Below are 18,370 nucleotides of genomic sequence, written 5' to 3' on the forward strand. Positions count from 1 at the left end.
CTAAATAGCAAGTCAATCAAGGGGAAAACATGGGTCAATGGAAAGAATTTTTTTCCTTTCCATTTTTCTCTTTTTGGGGACAAGAGATATTCTGTCATTTCATTTAACATTTTAATTTATAAAAGAATGCCTATTCATTTCTCCTTCCCCACCCCAACCCCCCCCCCTTTTTTTTCTATTTTCTTTGTCCTTCATAGAATGGACATGAACTACTAATCATTCTGTTATGATCAAGACCTTCATGGTTGAAGGTGAGTAATAGCCAAGTTCTTGTCTTCTTTGGGGGAACGTGTTTAGGATATTCAGTGTATGGTTTGAAAGTGTGGGATACATTTGATGGCTGATCCTCTCACTACTTTATACCTTGGGTAGTGGGATTTTAGTCCATCATAGAGCAAGCAGATTTGTTTTCACCCAGAGCACCATGCGGATGGCTTGCCTATCTGATAGTGACTCCTGGTTTTTGCAAGTCGAACAGTTGAAAAAGAGGAAAGACAGGATATAAACAAAGAAGGAAATAAAAGGACCAATGATAAGACTGTGTTGTCAACCGAGGTCCCTGATGAATCTGATTCAACACAATACGCATCTTCTGCAAAATGAAGTTCTAACCTCTTATCGATGTCGGTAAAGGGCCCAGAGTCTCTTGTCTGCAAGATTCACAGTTCTTACGTTGGGTGGTTCATTTAAGGGTACTTATTATGCTATTAAAATGAACTGAATACATTAATTAATAAAATGGAGGTCCATTCATTCGTAGAGCCAGAGATGAGAATGTAGTATAAATGATTGTTTACAATTAATCGTTGTCATGGTTACCTAGTGTTCACTAAATTGAAACCCGAATCCAGGCATTTTCATTTGTCAACATCTTTTCATTCCACAGGATGGATCGACTGTAACTCATTAAGTTATTCTCCACCCTTGAAGAGCTTTGCCTAATGCCTCTGGGGAAGGAGCACACCATGTGAGTAATAAAGCTCTTGGTTTGGGTGGTTAGTTTGTGGGTTTCCACTGTATCATTAAAAAAGAATAAATGTAGTTAAAATTAAATCCCATGCATAGACCTATGATGAGAATGTGTTATGAGCTGAAGTTTATGATTAACACAATTTAGCGCAAATGATAGAAAAAACAAAACGGAGCTTTCCCATTCATTTCAAAACTGATATGTCCCTTGTTAATGTTTGTCCCATTCTTCTCTTGATGATGGTCTAGGCTGTTACTCATTTAGGAAGTCAGTACTCCATTTGTTGAGTTAGGACAGAGGATTTATGGCTGTTCATTGTAACATCTAAAAACTGTTCAAATTAAATGCTGAAGGACCACGCCTGGACCAATGATGTGAATGGAATGCATCTGAATGAAAATTATGATCAATCATGTTTGGAACCCCTGAGGTCCATGGTGAAAAGACAGTGTATGACTCTTGGGGGAATCATCTCAGGATGTTTGAAAATCTGGTTGAGAGAGTTCATAGATACTGGCTTTATACTATCTGCAAATAAATGAATGGATCAATAAATATATTGAAAAGAAAATAGAGGTCAAAACACAGACCAACTCTGAGGATATTTATAAAACAAGGAATATAATTACTTCAGTTCTGAAATTAGTTTCAGTTCAGTTTGAAACTTCAGTTCTGAAATATAATTACTTCACTCACTCAGTCTGAAGTACGTTGGTCCATTAAGAAGACACACATTAAGTTGTTACTGGTTTGTGTGAGACACAGCTAAGCTAAATATATGTCCTCCTCTTAGTTTGAAGTGGGTTTGATTCATGAAAGAAAAAAATTAGGATTAAAGAAATGGTTACCTAAATGAATGAGTGTAAAATATGAGACAAAGATCAGTGTACATTACTCTTTCTTTCATCTGTTTTGTGCCCCAGAATGGCTGCACCTTGGTTATTTTAGTTATTATTTAATGATTAGTTGTTATTTAACTGTTACCTATGTGGTCAAGGAGAATATAGATCAAAGTAAGTATGAGATTAAGTTTTTATTCTTGGTTTGGTCATTTTGTTTATAGATGATGAGTATATTCTTTAAAAATAGATTGTTTCATGCAATTATAAAACAAATCAAAGATTATGCTGGCACCAAGGATAAGAATTTGTCTGAGAAATGTCATGGTTGATTCATTTTGAAAAAGGAAAAAAAAAAAAGATTGTCATTAGAAAATAGATTTAATGCTACCTCTTAAAGTAAAAAGGGCATAGATGAATTCTAGACTTAGTCAAAGATATTATTCTTGGGTTGGTTGTGTTTTCCTTGGGTTTTAAATAATTAAACAAATTAAGGATAAACAGGCTAGTAAAATCACAGTGGCCAGTGACCAATGATATGATTATTCATGAAACAAAGATTTGTTTCATTCAACTGTGTACCACTCTGTTTTGAGGGGTGCACAGAGAGGCTTAATAGTCAAAGCTTACCCTCTTGTTTATTTTTTTATCAATTCACTTTTAACTGGAGGATCATTGATTTAGAATATCATGTTGGTTTCTGCCACTTGTCAACACAAATCAGCCATACATGCCCTTCCTCTTTGCCTTCCCACCCGCCTCCCCCTCCATCCCACCCCTCTAGGGTGTCACAGAGCAGCGAGCTTGAGCTCCCTGCCTCATACAGCACATGCCTACTTCCCTCTTGTTTAGAAGCAGATTCTTTGCTATTGATTTTATTTTTGAAAATGCATACCTGACTACATTAATGAATAAAATTCATATATAAAATGACCAAGAATATTCCAATGATAAAATTTTGTGAAACAAGGATTGTGGTCGACCCAGTTTTGCTTCTCTGAGATCCACTTAACCAAGAAGATTTAATCTATCAATATTAATTCTGTGTATATTGAGGACATAGTAGTTAAAATAGTCGTTGTTTTCGTTCTTGTATTTTAGTGAGTTAAATCTATGAAAAGCTAAGTACGAAGAGGACCAGTGGTGAAAATATATTTTGAAACAAGGGTTGCAATTATTACAGTTCTACATTACTGAAATTTATGAAGTAATACATTTTAAAATGTTGTAATAGTACATAGTGTGTAGTTCAGGCTTCCTGGGTAACTCAGCAGGTGAAGAATCCACCTGCAATGCAGGAGGGATAGGCTATTCACTCCACTATTCCTGGGCTTCCCTGGTGGCTCAGATGGTAAAGAATCCACCTACAATGCAGGGGACCTGGCTTCGATCCCTAGGTTGGGAAGATCCCCTGGAGGAGGGCATGGCAGCCCACTCCAGTATTCTTGCCTGGAGGATCCCATGGACAGAGGAGCCTGGTGGGCTTCAGTCCAGAGTCACAAAGAGTCGGCCACGACACAGCCACTAAGCACGGGGCACCCCAGTGAGCAGTCCTGCTCTGCGTGTTGCATTGAAATTATTTGGGTATTTTGCATGCTGAGACGAGAATTCATTACTTGAATTGTTTTTTTATCCTATCTCCAGGTAAATATTAGTGATCTGATAGGGGGTGATGGCAGGAGGTCCCTATACCCCACATTTAAAAATTTTTTCTGGCACTTGGTATCTGAGAGAGTGCAAAAATAACCAGTTCTAGGGTAATAATTTCAGCTCAGCAAATACAGATCCAGATCCATGTCAGGCTCCGTATTAGTCATGGCATTCTTATCTAAATCAGATCTAGTTCCAGCCAGCAGGTAACTCTTTGGGGTTAGCTGGGATAGCTGATAAGTATAATAATTCAATATAAAGCCAAATCATGGGTTTTCCAGAAGCACAGGACCTCACGTACATATCACATGCTTCCTAAAACAGAAGATGCCTGAGGCAATGACTGAATCTCTGGTTTGTAAGACCCAGGATGTTAGGAATTGCACTCCTCGTCTGCACTGCACGTAGAGCACTCTAATATATTTGTTGCATGAATTCCTGAATAAATGGTATAAATGATGAATGAATGAAGCTGTGCGTTAGTGAATGAATGAGTCTTTGAGTAAACAAAGGCATGGAAAATTGAGTGAAAATGTGGAGTATAAGAATGAGGGAATAAATTAATAATGCACTGAGTGAATCAATATGTGTATGTTACATTCTTAAGTGGATGAGTCTCCGTGTAGGTAAAATTGTCAAGAGGTGGATGGTGAGTGACAAACAGGTCAAGGAGGGAATGGACCAAAGACTGGTAGGTCAGTGTTCTGTTCCAGTAAGTGAAAGATGAGTGAATTAATAAGCGGATTCCAGAACGCGTTTATCAATGAATGGTTTAGTAGAAGTTAGTAAGGAAGCGATGAATAAGCCAGTGAGTTGATGAGGAACCAAATGAATTAATTGATGAATAAGTCAAAAAATGAGTGAGGGAGTAAAGTCAGTCAAAATAGGACAAAGTTGAATAATTTAACTAATGAGTACATAAATCAGTGCATGGCACAAATTAACAAGGGAGTGAATAGGCAAACGGATGGGGGAATGCATGTATTAGTTATCGAGGGAAAGGGTAATTACTGAGTGAGTAAATGACTCAGTGACTGAGTATGTCATCCAAGAATAAACGGAGCGCTCTGTGAATGGGAGAGAGAATAAGGGAACCGATCCGTAAATGAGTGAGCAAGTCAGTGACCCGTGCGTGCGGCAGTCAGTGGAGCAGGTCCCACTGGGCTTCCTTCCCTGACCACTCAGCCACACCCCAGCCTCAGGGCGCATGCTAAATACCTGGCGCTACCCATCATCCTCTGCTCACAAGCATTTGTTTACATGTCTCCACCAAGCTGACCTGCCTGGACAGCCAAGAACTGGGTCAGGTTCTTCTCTGTCTCCGCAGGGCCTTCCCAGCCTGAGCCTAGGAGGCGCCCAGTAAATTACTGCTGAATGAATGAACGAAGAGCTAAAAATACACGTGCTTTTGTGGAACTGGGATGGCCCTGCTGAGAACCGCCGGGAGCCGCTCTGCGGGGAGGTGGCGGTGTGTCAGATGGTCCGCGGCAGTCTCCCACCCGCGTGCAAATTCTCCCTCGAGTCCAGCGTCCTGCGTCCAGTGCCAGACAGTGAGACAGGATCCTGGCAGTTCCGACTGCCCTGGACCTCGGCCCGTCCTTGGGCAACGTTGGCTTGGACTGGTAGAATGGAGGCCCTGGGTCTTCCCGAAAGCTGCCCCTGCCTCTGCCAAGACAAGAGGTCGAAAATAACAGTCTTGTTTTTGCGCCTCCAGTGAGGGGGGCTGCTCCTCCGCTTCCTCCTGCTTTCCAGCTGCGGGACAGTGGGTTAGACGGGGAACACCCTGGACCTCCAGCCTCCCCATCACCTCTTAGATAAGGATAATGATAGCTCCCTGGCTGGATTGTCCTGAGAATTAACCTTGTCTGTGTGTGTGTGTGTGGTCAGTCACACAGTTGTGTCCATCTCTTTGTGGCCCCATGGACTGTAGCCTGCCAGGCTCCTCTGTCCATGGGATGCTCCAGGCAAGAATACTGGAGTGGGTTGCCATGCCCTCCTCCAGGGGATCTTCCTGATGCAGGAATTGAACCCAAGTGTCTTGCGTCTCCTGCATTGGTAGGCAGATTCTTTACCACTAGCAGACACCTGGGAAGCCCAACCTTATCTAACAAAAGCTTATGAGGCTCTTCTTACCTAACATAATACCTGTCCTGTACATAATGTGGTGCCAGGGAGGGAAGAGATGCCTTTGAGATTACTAAGGAGCTGTAATAGATAGTGTCGCCTGCATTCATTTAAAAGCTCCCAAATGGATGCGGTACCCGTATTGCCCTGTCCCAGAAGAACGAAGAGTTCAACTGAGTTTTTACAGAATGCCAGTTAGGATGAGCCCAGACTACTCACCTTTCAGGCAGCATCACAGACAACAAGAAACGTGAGTTGACCGCACTTTTTCACCGTATGGGGCATTTGCCCCAAATCCACCCTCCCTCCCTCTACCCCTCCCATCCGCTCCTTCCCTCCAGCAATTGTTTGTTCAGCATCCGTGGTTTATCTAACACTGACCACTCCTCTTCCTCTCTTGTCTTGACCGGCTCCTGACCCTGGATTCCATCTCCCACTCCTCATCCTGCATCCTTCCTTTGAACTTGATCATGCAGCTTGGCCGTCGGGCTTGGACTATAGCCATCTCCCTCACAAGGATTTGATGTTGGCTCAAACCACTGACCTTTCTACTGCAGACTGAACAGGTAGAATCGAATCTTCTTTCCTAACCGTGGGCATCTGGGCCTCTAATTTTGAGTCTTCTGGGTCAACTCTTTCCCATCTGGTTAAACTCCAGTCCCTCCGTGGAGGAGTTCAGACCATATTGGTAGCTGGTGGACCCTCCTAATGCTGACCGTGAGCAGGACGATAAGCACTGATGGCCTTGGGCTAGACTCTTCGATCTGACTGGCGAGTGTGTGCAAGTACTGGAGCCAGGTTCCCACGTTTCTCCAGAGTTCCTGGGTAAATGAGGTGAGCTCACCTCTCAGCTTAACACAGATGTCCCCTGCCTCTCACACTCCCACAGCTCTCTGCACTCTCCTTCCACTTTCCACTTTCCACTTCCCTTTGTCCAAACTTGCCCCTTCTCACTCATTCATCCTTTGTCCATACTGCCGACAGAGCTCACATTGCCTCGTCAACTATGAACTCCCAATTTCTCCCAAAGGGCTTTGGACTTCTTGAGTTTGGGTGTCTTCTTTCTCTGTCACACTCACCCAGAAGAAGGTCTGGGCATCCAGAAGTGCTTGGTGAATGAATCATTCATTCTTTCATGTACTCAGAAAATACTGGGCTCTTTCTGTGGTGCAAGAAGCTGGACGGCGAGAAATAAGGCACATCTCATCTCTGCCTTGGTGGAGGGTCCAGTCTTGAGTGGGAGATAGATTTTCAAAATTACCTAATTACACGTGTGAGCAGTGCTGTAAAGCCCAGGTGCCCAGGGCTTTGTAAACCTGCCATCTGGACTCATGAGAAGCCCCCTGAGCTTCTCTCCCGTGTCCAGGGAGAGACAGGAGGACAAGGCTGTAGCCTTGGAGAGAGCCGGTCGAGGGCTCAGCTCCCTGGGATCAATCAGGTCAGCAGGGTCTTCGGTCATCCTTGGAGGAGAGAGAGACCAGTGTTCTTTGGAGTTTGGAGTGCAGCTGTTGATCGGTCATTTCCTGGCAGGTGTGACCAGCCAGCCACAGCTGCCTTCATGCAAGCACCCTACTTGTTTCGGAAGGCTCTGTTGCATGTCAGGCTTTGATGTGCCCCGTCAGCTTTCAAGTACTTCTTTTAGATGCGTTGCCAAATGGCAAGGCAAGGGTAGCATGAAGCATGTCTTGACTCTTCTCTCTTTCCTCTACCATATTCCACTGAGTTTCTCAAAATGGCTGCCTGGGACACCAGCTGTTGCTAGCTAACGTTGCTAGAATGTTCTATAGCACCACTGGTGTTGTTTTACTCACCATTCCGGACCCCTCCCTCACTCTGCCTCGGACTCCAGTCCCTCCCACCTTCAGCATCTCTCCAGGGAGCCCAGGGAGTCCACCCCTCTCATCCCCATCACTCCACATTGGTCCAGGCTAACTGGGCTCTCATATGCCTCTGATTGGTCTTCTTGCTCCTCCTCCCTATGCGTCTTTCTAGGATGCCTGGAGAAGATTCCCCCGCTCCTTAGAGCTCTTGCGTGAGTTCCCAGAGCCTCGGGGTGATGTCCAAGCTCCTTGGCTTCATGCTCGAGGATCCTCATGAGTTGTCCTCCAGCCACAGCTCCCGCCACATGCTCCCTGGCCTCCTGCACCACCCAGCAGACCACTCCCCTTACGCCCGAGTCTGCGTGTGTCTCTTTCTCCATCCCTTTGCACAAGCTCATCCTTTAGCCCTCTCCTCACAGTGCTCAATCACTGGAGGACTTGTCCCATGTCCCCAGGTGGGATGAGTTCCCCCGCCACACTGAGAGCTCTTCCATGGCCATGAACGTGACTTCTGTGCAGAAACCTGTCCTATTGCTAGGCCATTGCTGGTTAGGCATGTGCCTTCCCAGCCAGCCTTGAGCTTCCCAACTGGGGGTGCTCAGTGTTGGGTGCCTGGGACCCCCCACTGTCCAGCACAAAACCTATGCAGTCGGGTTCATCTATCAGTAAGAATGCAGATGAAGTGAAAGAATGGATTAATGTACAAAGGAATGATTGTGAGGCCATGCTGGGGGCAGATTACCTCCCTGGCAGGGAATCGGGGTCCTTGGCACCAAGGACTGGCACCTCCTCATGACTGAGGCTGGTCCTACTCTTCTAGCCAGCTCCACTTTGCCTTCTGCCTGCGACTCATTAAGAGATATGTAACCTTAATCCTTGAAATTGCCTGGGATGGAACGTGTTTTCACTCAATGGGCTGAACATGGGGATTTTATTCCTTTCTTAAATAAATCTCACTCCCCCAGGAAGTTTGGACAGGATGTAAGCAATTGGACCAAGGGCTTGAAACTGAACATTTTGCAAAAGGCCCGTTTCAAAATTTGAAACCCAGTGGCCACCGGCCAGAACTTAGTCTGGTTTGTGGGGGTCGCTGAGGCCTCCATCCCAAAGAAGGGAAGAGAAGATTGAAAACAAACCTTCAGCTGTCACTGAGTAGGCTGAGGGTTTGTAAGACAGAATTTTGCGGTTTGGTTTTGCTTCTTTGATGAAACTGGAGCAGGCTGGGTCAGCCTCATCAGCTCTTCTTTCAAGCTTTTGGTGGAGGCCTCAGACCCTCCAGATGCCAGAGGGGACTTTGAGCGGGTCGTGAAATCAATGGGACACGTGTGTGAGTGCTTGAGGGGCCGACAGTCCTCGCTGAGAGGATGCTGGCCCCGGACTGGACCCCCGAGGACAGGCGATTCTGTTGTGTCTCTTTCCCTTCTGACTTCTTTTTCTTTCTACCAGGAAGGACAACAAGGTGTGCCTTTGGGGACGTCACCAGGCCTCTCCAGGTCCCATGCCCGTCATCTGTAAAAGGGAAGTCAAATTTCATTCATTGATTCTGCCAGCATCTTGAAAGTGTGAAGAGCTGTGCCCTGACCGGAGTACGTGGCCCGTGCGTGCAGCCCCCTGCCCGGTGCAGCGTGCGTGCTCTGTGTCAGGTGTTCTTCTCCCATCCCTCAGCTGTGCTGTCGGTTTTCCCTTCCGTGTGGAATCTCCCCACTGGCCTTCCCTCCCCTGGTCTCCCAGGCTCGCAGGGGACCTTGGTCTCTCCCAGGGACCCTCTCAGGGGAGTTGCATTCTTCTCGTCACCTGAGTCTCGCAGTTGTAGCCAGAGGCTGCCTAGCCTGGCCTCAGTTTCCCCGTCTGCAGACTGAAGCAAGGATGACAACACCACGCTCTCTCACCCCCTTTCGCCCACTGGGGCAAGAGAAAGTCTGTCCCATCGCATGGATCCTCTCAGGTCCTTGAGCCTCACTTGTGATTTCGGGGCCAGGTTTTATTTTCTTTTCCCGCAGATCTAAGGCATCTCCCAGCTCATGTCTTTTTTCAACATGATACAATGGGCGTCTGTTAGCTTGGTGGGGGCTGGGCCACGTCCCTGGGAGACGTCCCCAGTGTCAGTCAGCGTGAGCTGCTGGCGGCTGCCCGGAGGGGAGGAAGGTGGGCCCGCTTAGATGTATCCCAGCTGCGGCCCCGACTGTCCCCTCACCTCTGCTGAGAGAGGAGTGAGGAGGTGCTCTGGGCACGGAGCCTGGTGTCTGCTGTTCCCCCTGTGGGATTGGAGGCAGTATCTCCATGCATGCCAGGGTTTGGGTCCTGAGAACATCACAGCATGGTTTGCAGTTTGCGTGTCGGGATGAAAGAACTGAACCAGGGCTCTTGGCCAGGTCCACTAGTGCGGTAACTTTGGTTACCTGCAGAGAAGGGTTATGAAAACCCTGTAGAGAAGCATCTAGAAAATGCTCTTCCTGTTCCTAACAGTTGCCCCAAACAGCTCATTTCAAAATGCAAGGATCACAGGGCCCTGCCCACCAGGGGAGCTGGTGCAGGGCTACCCTGGGTCTGCCTGAGCTCGCCCCCTGCCCCAGAGCCCACTTGGTGCTCTCTTGCCCCTGAGCCCTGGCTGCCAGGACCTCCGGGGGAAGCTCGGTTGGGGCTGGTCTACTGTTGAGACCAGCCTGCCTCCTTCCCAGCAGGGAGAGCCAGGCTGAGCCTGGTCCCCAGGTCAGGAATGGCGAGGCGAGAACTGATCAGGGTGAGAGGTGGAGGCCAGAGCACAGCTCCCATAATCTAGGACTGGGGGGTGCCCACCTCCAATGGCCGGGCTGCAGGGGAGCCCTGTGACCCTGGGGCTGCACAGAATGGCCACCCAGCCCTGGGGGATGCAAACGACAGTGTCTCTGGGTTGACGCTCTGATGGGTTTATGAATGAGCAGTACCTTCTTAAAATGTCGCCTAAAGAGGATAAACTGAAAGAGCCATTTGTAGACCAGTGATGGCTGGTATTGGGATTGAAGGCTGTCATCAGTCCAATTCCGTGTGTCCCTGGATATAAGGACGACGACAGTGATGCTAATAGTAGTGCTACTTGGATGGGTGGAAGGCTGAGGGCGCTGATTGGCTCAGCCAGTCTCATGGGCCCTGTGTTTATCTTGAGGAACATCCAGGCTGGCTGAAACTCTCCATCCTCCCCTCTGCCGCGTTCCAGCCTGAGTTTCTCGTCTTTCCCCCATTCGCACCTAGACCCATGCAGCACCCCTAGTTTCATGCCATAGCTGTTCATTTCTCGTTAGATTAGAAGCATCCCAAAGGTGGGAGCGGCTCTGCTCCAGCTCCGTGTCCCCAGGGCTGGCCTTGCCGTCCAACAGCCCTTCTGGGCTGGACACTGTGTTTGTGGTCAGACATGTGCTCACCCAGTTGGACTTGGTTTTGTGACTCACTCCTCTTGTCTTGGAAGGTTGTTTGCACGGAGCCCGTGGAGGTGTGGTTGGCGGAGCACAGGACTTCCCGTGGGTGATTCCGATCGGTGTATCCCTTCCTTCGCTGGGTGAGTTCTGCTTTTCTGGGTTACACTCTAAGAGGCATGTGTGCCTGTGACTAAGGATCAGGCATGGTCTAGAAAAGGTAAAGCCTGGAGGGGATCCTAGGAGAGCTGGGGCATACATGCAGGTCCCAGAGAAGCCCACCTGGAGCGGTGGCAGGTAGCAGTGGGGCCATTTCTGGCAGCTGCTTCTCTCAGTGGAGGGTGAAGCCATTCAGAAGTTACCCAGGGCAAAGAGGTGAGGTCAGCCCGGACACCTGGCCTTCATCTCTGGTCCCACCCAATCGGTCCCTTTGCAGCTGACTGGACACCAGAGTCCTCTTTAGGACTCAGGGTTACTGTCACACTCTTGCCCCACACTGAATCTCTTTTATAAATTATGCAGATAATTTCATTTCCGTAGTGGAGAATAAAGAAGGGGGTGTCATGTGAATTTTTCCTGGAAAAGATAACTGATAGCTGATAACTAAATCTTATTACATGTGATAATTCTAGAAAAACAGACACATTTATTGCAAAACACTGAACAGAGCAAGAGGAAAAACAGGACTCCCCCTAGTCTCATCACTCAAAGATGACCACTGCCAGCGTTTTGAAGACCAGCTTCTGGTCTTTTGGTTTCACCTGTAAATTGCAAAAGTGAGTGTGTGTGTGTGTTTGTGTATGTATACATATATACCCACATTTTTAATTGGGTTCATCATAGCCATCCTAATTTTTCACCTAAGTAGACATCCTAAATATTTCCCATGCCATTAAGTAATTTCTTATCTTATGATTTTTTTCCTACCTAGTATCCTAGCAAATGACTATATCATAATTGATTTAATTGACTCACTCTTGTCAGATATTTACATGATTTTTAAAAGTTGGATGATAAAAGTTGGAGTGAGCAGCTTTGTTTTTTCATCTTCACATATGTTCACATTTGTGCTCATAAGAGTGGACTGGCCGTGTCAAAAGGTGTGAGCATTTTATGGCCAAATTGTCCCCCTGGAACGTTATACCAATTTACATTCTCAGAATCGGTTTAACAAGTGACTTTCTCTGGGAATTATCAAGGTTTTAAACATTCATCAATTTGTCAAATTTCATTCTTCTCATTTTCAGTTCTTTTATTATCTGTGATTAGAGCATTTGCCCTGTATCTTTATTGGTTCTCGGTAGCTGAATTGCCAGTTCAGTTTCTTTGCTTTATTCAGCTTTCATTAAGTTTTATTTTTGTCAAAGTCACGCATATGCTTCATCTTAAGAGTTGAATAGCTTTACAAGATTATGTAGAAGCATCTTTCTCCACTCCAATTCCATACCCTACTCCACCTGAGCTACAGCGTTTTACTCTTTTAAATGGTTCTTTTGACATTTACAACAAGTTTTCTAAGTAACATTCTGATTTTTCTAGTTCTCGAAAGAAAATTTTTTTTTTTTGACTTAGGCATTATCTTGACTTTTCAACCACAGAAAATGAAGATTTAAAACTTCCACCTTTGGCCTCAACACACACAAGAATACCTGTCTGTCCCCTTCTTTTAATATATTTAGCTCAGTTTGGTTTGATCAGTATCCAGTCTTTATATATTACAACAGGGTAAATACTGGAGAGCACAACAGCACTGTGATTGTTTATTTTCTTTTGCAACTTTTGTTTTCTCTGGAGTCGATAATTGTTTTCGTTTTGTCTTTCTTTTTTCCTTCTCTCTTTGGTTGGTTAGTAATGAACGTATCCCAAATTCATCTCCAGCCTTTCATGACATCCAAACAGTTAGTGTTTTTCATTTTTATTTAATGTGTTTTATCGTTTTGAAGACATCTCTTCCTGGAGCCTCCTTCCCTCTTTTGTTCAGGATTGGTTCATCTTTGGGCTTTCTGCCCTTATAGTGGAATCACTTCCTCATTTCTTCCTGGGGATTCTCCTTGGTCGGATCCCTAGTTCTGTAAATCCTGTGTTATTCTCATTTTTTGTTTACTCCCTTGTTTAGCTAGAGTGCATCCTCTAGCAGTTTCCTGGTAAAGGGTCCATAGGAGGTAAATTTTTGGAGATCTTTCACATAAGAAAAGGGTAATGTCTAGTCCACACTGATGTTGATAGTTTAGCTTGGTACAGAATTCTAGTTGGTGCCTTTTTTCCCCTTTAGATTTGAAAAGCATAAACAGTTGTCTTCTAACTTCCAGTGATATTGATTGATCAGAAGTCTGAAGACTTCTGATTCCCATCCCTTGTATGTGATCTTCTGTTACCCTCCGTTTCTGGAACTTCTCGTCTTTTCTCATTGTGTTTTGAATTTCATGTGTATGTATTTTGCTGTGGTCTACATTGATCCTTTTTGCCAGACCCTTTTGATCTGAAAGCATATGTCTTTCAGTTGTAGACATTTCTGGTTCAATTCCTTGGACAATGGCCTCCCATCCGTTTTCTCTTGAACTTAGTATGTTGGATCTCTTTGACAGGTTCTCTGCTTTTCATGTATTTTTCCTCTGATTTTCGTATCTTAATCTCTTTGTTCTCTTACTGAGCAATTACTCTGTCTTCATCTTTTAATCTATTTTCATTTCTGCAATCTCTGATTTTCAAGAATCTTTTGTTACACTCCAAATATTATTTTATTGAATTTTGTTTCATGGATGCAATTGCTTCTTTGATATTTCTAAAAATATTAATAATAGTTTTTGGAAATTGTCTTTCTCTTAAAGAGTCTCCAAGCTTTTTTTTTTTTTTTTCTTCCAAATGTGTGTCATTGTCTAACTTTCATTTTAGGTTGTTTTTTCAACTCTCTTGTTGTATAGATAGATATATAAATATGGATGATATATATATATACAGTGCACACATCCAGAGAAACTAAAGAACTATTTGGAAGCTCTCAGTATGTGGTTGGGTCTTGTAAACTGTGGAGTTTACTGTAGAGAGAGCTAACTGGTCTTTGTATTGTGGAACCCCAGGTTTTAGCATTTTTATCTTTTTCTTTTGGATTGATTGGATGATCCAAAGAGTTTCTGATGTAGAATTTTACTAGTTGCTGGTGCTCGGTGAGGTCTGGGAAGGAAGACTGAGTGGTCTGCACATCCAGCTTACAGAGTCTGCCTTCTTTCTCTTCTGAATGTAGGGCTCTGGCCCTCGGCTGTGCATGCATCCAGCCGCTCCAGTCCTCTCTGCCTTGCTCTCTGCATGTAATGCCTTTTCAGTCTTCTCTCCAGGTTAGGGAAGGCTTTGCCTAATGGGTGAAGACTGGGGGCTGTGTCTTCTTCTTTAACAGACTTTTAGCCAATTGATCTTACTTAGGCCCAGGCTTTCCTGGAGATTCCTGAGACTTCTGTGGGTTCTGTTGACTACACTGGCCTTTCTTTCAGCTCTCCTCACTGCCAGTCCAGGGTTCCCAGCTGAATCAGTTCAAATCTCCTATTGTCTTGTGTTTGTCCTATGTACTCATGCTCAAGATCAAAATCTCTTCACTTTCAGTTAGCGCAGTTTCAAGAGCAAAGGCTGGTGGATATCTATACGCTCCTCACTATGCTGAACTGAAAGTCATTTACCCATCTTTCTCTATTGCTGTATCTTTTATTTTTATTTTGCTAATACCTTTCAAAGTAAGAATAGTAACTGTTTTTCCATCCTAAATTACCAATATCCTACCCCTCCGCCCTGATTTTTTATTTACCATTCCATTTTGTTCATGGGAAATTTTATTTTCTAAAAAGTCTATCACTAATTTATAGTTACTTCTTACTTAGAAAGACCTTTCCTACCTCAAGCTCATATATTTAGTCACTTTTATTTTTTTCTAGTTATTTCATAATTTCTTCTCTATATTGAATCTTTAATCCTTTAATTGAATTATTGTAAGAAACAACTTTTTGCTCCATTTCCACATGCTAGATATTAGATAGTTTTTGTTTCTCATTGTGGCTTTCTATTTGACATTAATCTCTCTATTCTTATCCTAGTATTGCTTTGTTATAATAGATCATATTGTTAAAATATGTATTTGATAGAAATAGTCTTCCTTCATTCTTATTTTTCCAAATTTTCTTGATTGGTCTCACTTGTTATTTTTCCAGGTGAATTTTAGTGATATAGCAAAGTTAAAAACATTCTTTATAGATTTTCTGTGAAATTTTATAAAATTATAAATTGAAGAGAATTGGTATGTTTTGACACTTGGGCTTTACATCTTTCATTGTTTATAATATACAGTCACAATTCATCAAATTTGACAATTTAAATTTGTTATTGTTTATTTCAAGGAACTAAGTATTGCTTCTGTTGTGAATTTTTCTGGTATTTTCTAACTGGTTATTATTGGTATGTAGGGAAGAGATTATGTATCTGTTATTGTCTATCTCATTAAATTCTCTCATATGTTCTACAAATTTTCAGTTGAATGTTTTGGAATTTCTAGGTAAAGTTTCATACATATCTATACAATTATAGAAAAAATTTGAAAATATTTTGTCTCTTTTATTTTTCCTTCTTGCCTTATGGTATTGTCTGGATCTTCCAAAACATCAAATTGTTGATAACAAATCTTTGTCTCCTTTCTGGTTCATGTTAAGTATGATAACAGGTACTTTTTAAGGCTGTATGTTTTTTATAATGCTAATTAAGTATCTACTTCATGTATGATTAAAATCAGGAATGGATTACAATTTCCTGAAATACTTTTTTCATATCTGTAGAGATACTTGTGTTGTTTTTCTCCATTGATCTATTGATGAAATGAATTATAATAATGTTTCATAACTTTGAAACATTTTTGGATCAAATTCTACCTGGTTTTCGTTTACTGTTCTTCTAATATACCTCATGATTTGGTCTGCTGGTATTTGGAATTAAAGTTTTGGTCATTTGATATCAAAGTTGTGCTAGCTTTGTAAAATGAATTGGGGAGCATTGCATCTTTTTCTGTGTTCTGTACCATATGTACGTCATTTAAATGATCTATTTCATGGAAAACTTGAAAGCACTTAGCTACATAACTCTCCTGGGATAATTCTGGTGACCTTTTCTATTTCTTCTGTATTTACTGGATACTGTAGATTTCCTGAATCTTTAGATTGTTTGCTTCTTTTTCTCATATAGCTTAGTGTTTACATGTGCAGGCACTGGAATCAGACAACTTGGGTTCAAATTCTTACTCTCTCATTTCTCATGTGACCTCAGGAAAACTGTGTCTTCTCCCTAATTCTTAGTTTGTGCACTTGTTAAATGGATAATAAGAGCCTGAAGCCAAGAGAGCCGCTGTGAGAATTAAAGCGATAAAGTGTCTTGCATTGAGTCTGGCACATAGTGAGTGCACTGTGATTCTTTAAAAGCTAATATTAATCCTAGAAAATAATCTATGTTTTGAGATGTAAATACTTGTTAGTATAGAATTATAAGTAGTATTTGTATAATAAAATTTATTCCTATATCGTCTTTATCATTCTTAATTTTGGGCATGTGTACTCTGTCTCTTTTTTTTATTAGATGAGCTATAGGAGTGTACTTTTTAGAGATTTTTCAAGGAATCAGTTCTTGGAATAATTTGTCAACTTAACTTTTTTTTGTGTGTGTTCAAATTCACCAATATCTGCCTTTATCCTTATGGACTCCTGCCTTCTGGTTTCCTTATTTTGTGGACCTGTTCATATGTCCTTTCTGTTATTCTTCTTTAATAATGAAAGCATTTCACAATATGAATTTGCCTCTAGTTGCAATTTTGACTGCATGTGAAAAGTTTTAATATGTAGTCTTTTCAAAATTTTAAAATATTTGTAATTATGCTTTCCATTTCTTGTAATTAATGCTTTTCATTTCTTCTTGTTCTTAGAAGAAATGATTATCTGAATAAAATGTGCAAAAATGGAGCTTACTTTTAAAATTATTTTCTACTTTATTTGGGTTGTATTGTTGCCTATACTTTCTTATTAAATTGTGATCTTATTTTATTGTGGTTAGAAAATGTGGACACACAACTTTCTACTTTGAGAATTTATGGATGTCTCTTTGTGTCTTCTTTTATTAGTTTTTTGAATGACTCGAGGGCCTTGAAAAGTAAGGTGACATTTTGTTTATAGGATACAGATTTGGATGCAAAAGGCATTTCATTTTATAGGCTTTTCAGTTCATTCTTTTGGATTTTCTTAGTAAAGAATTAAGTAACCCATAAAACAGTCATAATTTAAACCTCACTCTAAGAGTTTATAACATTTGTCTATTTTTTTGCCTTTGTTATATTGATTAGAACTTTTTGAACAGTATAGACTAATATTGATGAAGTAAACAGTTTTCTTTATTTCTCATTTTCTGTTCGATATGATGTTGCTTGTCTCTAGATTCGAGGTATTTTTCTCATTTTCTTTTTGCCCACTTGCTGACTTTGGACTGAGAGGTTTCTGGAAACTGTACTTCTATTTCCCCATCTTTGGATGCTATTTTATTCCTAACGTAAATGTTCGTGAGTGTCATTGCTGTAGATGGTACCTTCTGTCTCTGAGAGGTGTTTTCCATCAACCTGTATAACGACTTTGCTCTTGGGTACTTGAAATTCAGAAGCACTTCTGCTTCATTTTCATTTGTTTTCTGGAGTTAGGTAACCCTGCTTTCTCATATAATTGTTTCTGGAAGTCTGTATTCAAGGCAAAGTCTTGTTTGAAAGTTGAACCAGAGACTTGTGTGTTCCAAAGAATTCTGCTCCTCGAGAGCTCAACATTCTGTACCTTTCCAGGCAATTTCTAGCATTCCATGGATGTTCTTTAATTTTATTTTTTCCAAACACATAGTTGACTGCCTTAAATTCAATTATTGAGGCTTAGGACTGGCCATATTGGGTTCGCCTAAGGATTTCCATGTTTGTCTTAATTTCTTAAGTACATATAAGATCTGTCCTCTTACCACTGGTATCAGTGATTTTCTTTTTCCATTTTCCACTTATTTTTATAAAACAATAAGAGCAAAATGTAATTAAATACTGGTTTTCAACAGCAGCCAAGCCTTTTATTCAGACCAAATATTACCCAGAATCCCAATAAGTAAAATAGATCAGATCAAAGCTGCCCTGTTTGGACCTGGATGGAGATCTTGAGCTGTGGGCATCATCCTGAGTGGTAGGGGCCCCAAGCACCCCTAAAATACCATTCGAAAACCTCCACAATGAATCATTTAAGGAATTGCACAAACAAATTGAGCAAATTGCTGTATATGCAAAACTGAGGATGCTGTTGATAGGAAGTTGATTGCTGGCCGGCGGCTGCTGTATGAATTCCGTGGTTTTCTCAGAGGTCGTCGCATGATTGTGTGGGCTGCCTGAGAGTCAAATGCATGAAAATGGATGCCCATTCCTTGGATTTGATTATTTTTTTTAATTTGTTGAATGTGTGTTTCACATAGACAACATAGAGTTGGCCTTGAGGATTTTTGACTTGAGCTGGAAACTCCTTTTAAGGGCGTATAAACTCGCATTTG

General features: G+C 42.4%; 1 long non-coding RNA gene and 1 other non-coding gene across 2 annotated transcripts; both read left to right on the forward strand.

Moving 5' to 3' along the window:
- On the forward strand, positions 197-13,544 carry LOC106503398. The gene is made up of 7 exons (XR_001297069.2): positions 197-251; positions 887-967; positions 5,701-5,833; positions 6,060-6,149; positions 8,850-8,989; positions 10,846-10,935; positions 11,425-13,544. It is a non-coding gene; the product is annotated as an uncharacterized LOC106503398 (long non-coding RNA).
- Positions 310-415, forward strand: MIR3955 (microRNA 3955). Its single transcript, NR_129739.1, has one exon. It is a non-coding gene; the product is annotated as a microRNA 3955 (primary transcript).

Source organism: Capra hircus, chromosome 21 (assembly GCF_001704415.2).
Source record: "Capra hircus breed San Clemente chromosome 21, ASM170441v1, whole genome shotgun sequence".
Taxonomy (NCBI): domain Eukaryota; kingdom Metazoa; phylum Chordata; class Mammalia; order Artiodactyla; family Bovidae; genus Capra; species Capra hircus.